This window comes from Pelmatolapia mariae, linkage group LG22 (genome assembly GCF_036321145.2).
Source record: "Pelmatolapia mariae isolate MD_Pm_ZW linkage group LG22, Pm_UMD_F_2, whole genome shotgun sequence".
Taxonomy (NCBI): Eukaryota; Metazoa; Chordata; class Actinopteri; order Cichliformes; family Cichlidae; genus Pelmatolapia; species Pelmatolapia mariae.
The window spans coordinates 10,448,054-10,455,523 of NC_086245.2; positions in this window are offsets into that span (position 1 = coordinate 10,448,054).

The following is a 7,470-nucleotide window of genomic DNA, read 5'->3' on the forward strand; positions in this document are numbered from 1 at the left end:
TGCTGTCTGTACACTCTCATTGGAACTGAAATGTTTTGGGGTTTTCAGCTCAAGATGAATATAGCGAGGAGGGTATCGTGTGTGTGTGTTTACATAACCACATTTTTCCTGAGAAGATAGCTTGTTTGGTTTGAGCTAACCCAATGCCAAGAGTAGAACAACTGTTTATGAACTGAGCCCTCAGATGCCTCCGTGTTAGCCAAAGTCAATGCAAGCAGTGATCCAATAAAAAAATAATAATTTTGTGGTTGTAGCTTGAGCCGATCCACGTGTGTCTCTAAAGATCAGCAGAAATGTGTTATTAGCCTGGAAGGTTGTTTAGATTTATAGTATTACAACGGGTGAAGGCAGAAATCGCTGTTGCAGACCTATCAAACAAATAAAAACCTGAATGAATTGTGACTGCTGGATTGATTATATTGAACTGTATGTAATCTGCTTGTAAAGACAGTTGATCGCGCCGACAGAGGTTTGCGCTGGCATCAGTGAAAAACTGCTTCTTATTGCCTGTTTGTCTAAGTCCGGCCCCCTTGGGTTTCTGTGTAGTCAGTTTTTCTGAGGGGGCACAGTTTCACAATTACTAGGTATTGTCACGAAAGCTTAAAATTCATCATGCAAATCTACTTGTCGCGTAGGTTCTATCTGATTAGGTGTGAATTGACTTGTTTGGTTCATTCGCTCTAAAAAGGCCCTACACTCATGAGGAGAAGGGTTTTTACAGGACTCTAAGCAAGCTTGTGAGCGCTGCTGACCCTGTTTTTGTTTGAAAACGCCAAGATTTGTGTTTGAGCTTTTCTAGACAGATAGAAACTGAGGCATGTGCAAATGATAACATGGGCAGCTTTGTTTGTTTCCTATTCTTTTTGTTTAGCTGATAGATTCCAATTTATATACAATTGTTTAGCAGAGAATCATCTCATGGGCATCCACAGGGTTCTGTGTTGGGGCCGATTCTTTTTATGTTAAACATGCTTCCTTTAGGTGAAAACTGCATCAATTATCCATCTAACCTGATCACACATGGATTAGTTAAACTACAGACATGTCCAAAAGACCTCTGGGGGCTGTGTGACATTATATTTGGCTCTAGGGTTGTCATTATACTAGCATTTCAAACTTGATAGCATAACCCCAAAAAATACTCAATACCATGTGTGATGCCACACATTGTTTGTTTGTTCTAGTCTTCTATAAAATGTAGAAGAACACAAACAATTACAGCACTTTTTATATGTTGTCTTATATGGTGAACAAAATACAGGAAGGTGTATATTATATGTGACAAATATGTTAAGATATTTTACGATTTTAAGAAAATAAACAGGTAGTGCTGTGTAACTGTCATTGCTAGTCAAATAGGGTAATAATTGTGTTATCATGGTAAAATAACACCTATTATGCCTATTATGGAAGCTTGTATACGCAGTTTTAAAAAAGCAAAACGGGTTTAACTAAGTCTTATCTCAATATTTTAACTTCCTGACTAAGTAACTCCAAATTTGCACCTACTTATGAGTAATGGCCTTCACCTGTGAACTGGACCCAGATTCTCAGTTTCTTGCTCTTCCTATTTAAAAACATCAGGATGAGCTCATCATGGTCTGATGTTGACTTATTTTTTATCACAGTGGGGTTTTTTTTTTTGATTTTTTGAGCTGCATTTGGTTTGTATTTACATTAGACGGATTTTTATCTGATCTGGAAATTTCTGAATTTCGTGTTGCTTTTCGACGACACACTCAGTGTGTAATGGCTTTTAGTCTAATTTTCAAGATACACAACTTGGAATTTGGAGATAATTTTTAATTTTTAAATTGACATGTTTAAATACCAAACTTACATTTTGACTCTTGGGTGGCCAAAAAATGTTTAATTAGCAGAAACATGCTTTCCTAATTTAATAATGGTGCAAAAAGGAAGGGCTGTTACCGGCTGTTTTACTCCTACATCACTAGCTGCCACCTTACTGACAACTTAACAGATGGCTAATGTGGTTATTGGATATCTGTTAACAGTTAAATGGCTAACAGTAACATGTGTGCCAGCCAGCCTCACCTTTATGAAAACAAATACTTCAGTGATGCTGAAAGAGGAACTTTACAAAATTTCTCATAAAGTGTTGTTTAGTGTTGTGAATGTTACTTTCAGCTGCTAGCGAGTGGTGTGGCCAGGGAAGTTGTGCGTCTGCTGGAGGAAGCATAGCCAGCAATGTTGGTATCGATAATGCTGTAAATGATTATCTGATAGACACTAATCAATACTAAAAGTTACTGAGTATTGATTTTTTTAACAACCCTATTTGGCTGTAGAAATCTTTGAATCATGGTGTAAACAAGAAACTCACCCTGAATGTCAGTTCCTTGGCCTTCAGTACTACCGGCTAGATAGTCCTTCCTTATCCAAATCGAAGGTCAGAAGGAAACAGAGTTTGAAAACTTGACCTTAAATATCTTAAAGATAATGCAAATCAACTCAGGAAGGATCTAAGACTCAAGCAGGCTCCCTTTCTGTCTCATTTCCATCTCTCTGAATGTAATTATCGAATACAGTTTTTAAAAAAAATTTATTTATTTATTTTTGCCCGTATTCGCTGTGGGGTTTCATTTGGCAGCATAAAATCCTGCCAAATGAAACATGCTGAGCCAACTGCTGTGCTGACCCCTTGTGAATGAGGGAGCAGCCCAAAGTAGCTCGAGTTCCCTGACATTCCCAAACTCTGCCAAGTGAGATCAAACTCTGACAGGCTAGCAGGATGATTACACTTTATATTAAAAGAATAAGACTGCTTCAATTGCTCCTGCATCAGTGTTAGTGAATGGCGGCAGGGCTATTAATATCCTGGAGTGGCTAGAAAAAAATAAATAAAAGCACAGCTGCCCGCAACTGTCCTCCTGAACAATAGGCTCTTATGTAAAGGGAAGGCACTGCTGTGTGTGTCCTTCTGTAACCCATGTTCATGGGGTTTCTTGAGATGTTGTTTCTCTTCGTATCAAAAATAGATATTTACTGAATGCGACCTTCCAAAGAAAGAGCGTATTCATAAGGGAATGCCTGAGTGTCCTATTTCTCTTGGCACACAGAGAAGCATTTGGATAAAGATTTATGTCGCTGAAGTATTTATAGGTTGCTGTCCTTTCATTCCCCCCCCCCCCGATTTCTCAGTACACTTCCCATTTCCACATAAACACCCTATACAACTACAGTACAATGGTTTTGGCACCCAGGCTGTCCTGTGGAGACAAGCTGTGCGTCACACACATATCACCCTGGACGGGTTTTCCACTTAAACACCATTACAGAGTCAGGAAGCAGAGTGCAAACGATTCTATCTACATTTCAGGATTTTTCAATTAGAGGTGCCATGCATGGTTGTAAAAGGCAAATTTTGAGGTTGTAATGTCACCTGTTCTCAGACTAATTTGTGTCCATGCAGGATCCTTGGGCACAGCAGAGCGGTTTTAAATGTAGCTCACTGGTTTGTATCCTCCACAGCACTGCTAAAAGGTGGGGTGTGCACATTGCTGGACGCTTTGTTTACAACACATCATATGATATTACATAACTGAGGCTGTTGCTACGGCAACACCAGGACTCCACCCCTTCCCTACCCAACCAGACTTTGGACACACACATGTGTACATGCACACGTACACACACTTTTTTGGACTAACAGGACCGCACGACTTAACATCCATGGCATTCCACGCTACTAACAAGATGGCCTCTCTCTGGTGGCTGGAAATCCTCCTTCCTAAGAGATCATTAACAGTCACCCAGAGGAGAAACATCTTTCCGCTATGATGGCTCACCGCGGTGTTGTTTGATAAACAAATTAAACATTCACCACATTTTACTACCTGTGCAGGAACAGTCCTGTTATTTATGACTTTTAACCAGAGCACAGCCAACAGAACAAAAAAAAGAAAAGAAAAAGTGATGTAAGCTCTCAACCCGTACAATGCGCGTGTTGTCAGTGGGTGAATGGCAACCGTGTGTGTCAGCTTTCATTACTGTGTGTAAGCAATCAGCTCAGCCAGATGAATTCAAGGTCAGGGAGGCACTCCTGGTTTCCTGAGCCATACAATAACAGACTTCCCCACATAAGAGCTGTCTCTTTGTGTTGAAAGGTACAGCACTGAGTACTCTCTCAGCTCTCAGCACTGTCTCAAAGTGCCATTCACGTCTGACAGTTCCGCAAGAAGGCTTCTGTTCCAGGTTACAATGGTCCCGCTCCCAATGGAGTCGGGCTTCTCAAAGTTTTGATCACATCTGACATATTTTAAAAATTGTTTGTAATGTGTCCGTCCAGAGAGATTTGGCTTGGTAATTTCATCGCCTTCCTGCATATTTAAATAAGAGACGATGTTGGACTGCAGCAGTGACAATACAAACAATGACAGCTTAAAGCTTACAGTAGATTATGCAGTGAACATTTCATTGGAAGCTGAAATGTGAACATGATTAATTGTTATGCGTAATAACCAGTTGCTAGGGAAAAGTGGTTATTGGAAAATAGTTTCTGGTGGTTGCAAGCAGATTGCTGCGTTTGCCTGTAGTTTGCATGGAAGGCGTCGACTTTTCTGTAAACACTCGCCAAATACCAGCCAAACGGAGCATGTTCAACTCTGAACCAAAAGTTGTGTCTCAGTGCAGTAACCAGTGTTCTTCAAAATATGCAACTTTTACTTTGAAGGCAGAGGGGGGCACTTATAGAAGAATCAGCCTTGGTGAGCTACCAATGCATAGGAAACATGAACAACTTGGTGCCAGGTTCCTCAGCTTTGAATACCTTCTAACAAATCATAACAGCATAAACGTGTGGATCAATGTCTTCATGTCGAACTGTTGGACAGTTGAGGCTTTCAGCCTACTTCTTCCAGGTAACAAGGAAATAATATATCTTCACAGAGCTTCCTGATTGGCAGAGGTAACTCGAAACTTTTAATTACTGTCTTAAATTTTTAAATGTATAAATTCAAAATTTTGAGATGTGGATGAATTTTTCTTTTCAGTAGAAGAAACAAGGTTTCAGAGGGTCTAAACAATGACATGGTTAGTGGTCATGTGATTAGCCATCATATGACTTCAAAACCTTAAGAGAGGGTATTCAAAAACAGCCATGGTGACATTAACCACCAGTTTTGAACTCGCATTTTGAAGCTTCAGCATCAGCATGTTGTTTTTTTGGAGGTACAGCTCCATTCATAAACTGTACAGGTGTAACCCACAGACACACACATATCTGTTAATAAGTTGCCAAGTTTTAGACTAAAAAAAAAATCATTCCAGAACTTCTCTCACCAAAAGTAAAGTACAATCTTCCGGGTCAGTGTGTCAGGAGACCTGTCAAACAGCAAGGCACACCCATAAGTCGATTAGCAACTCTGAGCTGTTTTGAAAGGGAAAACTTTCCATAGAGTCCGAAGTGTTTTTATTAGGCTGTAAACATGCTTTTTAATGCTATGATGTTGGACTTTTAACATTAGACTCTATGGAAATTCAATCTTTTTTTTCCAAAAGGCCAGAAGAGGAACTACAGTTTTTGTCACTTCAGTGTTGGCTTCACTTTTAAACTCTGGAGGTTGCCCTCACCACCACACCAGCACAGAGTTTGAGAATCACTATCATGGTCTTCCTCTTCTTCTGCTTTCAGCTGCTCCTTTTGGGGACTCCCACAGCAGATCATCTTCCTCCTCGATCACACCAACCCTCTGCATGTACTCCTTCCATGTCATTTGTGTGTTTTTTGTCCATTATGTCGACTGTCCCTCCTGGTCCCTCTGATATACTCATTTCAGATGTTCTGTTTGGTTAAATGGCCATGAGCGTGGATGTGAGCATAACTGGTTCTCCCTCCTCCCTGTTTTAGCTGTGCGATAATCTAATGACCTGTCCAGGATGTAGCCCGACACAGCAAAGATAAGATATATTTTATCTGAAAAGTGGGGGAATTCTTGTGACACAGCGGCCAAACAGATTAAACACAACTTACAACAAAAAACACAAATAATAATACAAAAAATAAATTCTCAGTAATAAAAATTATATTAAAAAAAGCTTCTCAATAACTAAAAATCTAAATAAAATACCATAAAAGTATAGGAAAAATAAGAAATGTAATGCAATCTAAAGAGCTATTTATAAATCAGGAAAGCAAAATAAAATTGTGGAAACGACTTACGACATGTGAGGATAAGAAAATGATATCTGTAAGCAAACTGATCCATTATCTAATTAATATGGATTATTTTACAGCTACATCTTGTGCTGCCTTTTGGTGTTTAAAAGAATTTAACTGTATTTATGTATATGTAACTGTATTTACTAAATCAACAACAACAGTCGCCTCAAGGCGCCTCATATTAAAGTTGAAGTTAAAGACCAACAATAATACAGAGAGACCCCCACAATCAGATGACCCTGTGTGATCGATGACTTTTGCGACAGTGGGAAGGAAAAACTCCCTTTTAATAGGAAAAACCCTCCGGCAGAACCGGGCTCAGGAAGGAAGTTTTATTTTGTTATTACATGCCATGATTTGTATTTTTTCCTGTTACAGCACTATTTGAGGCTATAATTCAACCCAGACCTGACACGAAGCAATCTGTTCAGCAACTTTGATACTGAGTGTACGTGAGGATAAAAATCAGTAACACTGATCTAATTAACTTTAAGTTTAGAGCCTGTGGACTGTTCGATAGTAATACCAAAGACTTTCAGAGGGCCACATCTGCGAAATCGTAGGTTTTGGCACACAGCTGCCAACAGCTGGAGGACACATCATAAAAATAAGGTACATTTTTCTCCTTTACTCAAATCCCAACACTAAAAAGATGGCATGTGTCCTTCCTTTTAAAATGTTCCAAAATTACCCATCACTTTCTTTCTTGTGATATAATTAGCAAACCACCACCCCCCGTCCCCGTCCCTTTAAAAAAAAACAAAAAAACAACAACCCAAAAGGTACTCATTACTCAAACAGATACTTGGAGCATGATTTGTTTCTACTTTCCTTTCAAACCACCAGTTGTTATTCCTTTTTTCCACTCACTAACCTACATCTTTAGCATCATCAGGAATTTTTTGTAATGAAAATGGCACCACGAATGCAGAAGAATTACAAATGCTGGGAATTTACACAATAAGTCACAGGCTGTAATATGAAATGTTACCAAGCTACTTTAGGTTTCTTACAAGGGACGATAACACAATATACAGCCTGTATATAAAAGATGGACATGAGTATCCATCCCTCACTCGTCTGGTTTTCAAAACGCCAAAATGGCAAAACCGCTCAGCTCGAGGCTTCATAACAGGAACCAGAGGTGGATGGCGTGGTGGCTGCGTTCATCTTTTATAATTAAATCAAGTTAGAATTAGTTCTCCTTGGCTAATATTCTCATTGGTCCTGTGTGGAATATAGGTAATTTGTCTCACAGAAACAGAAATTAACCGTGGGATTCTCTTGCT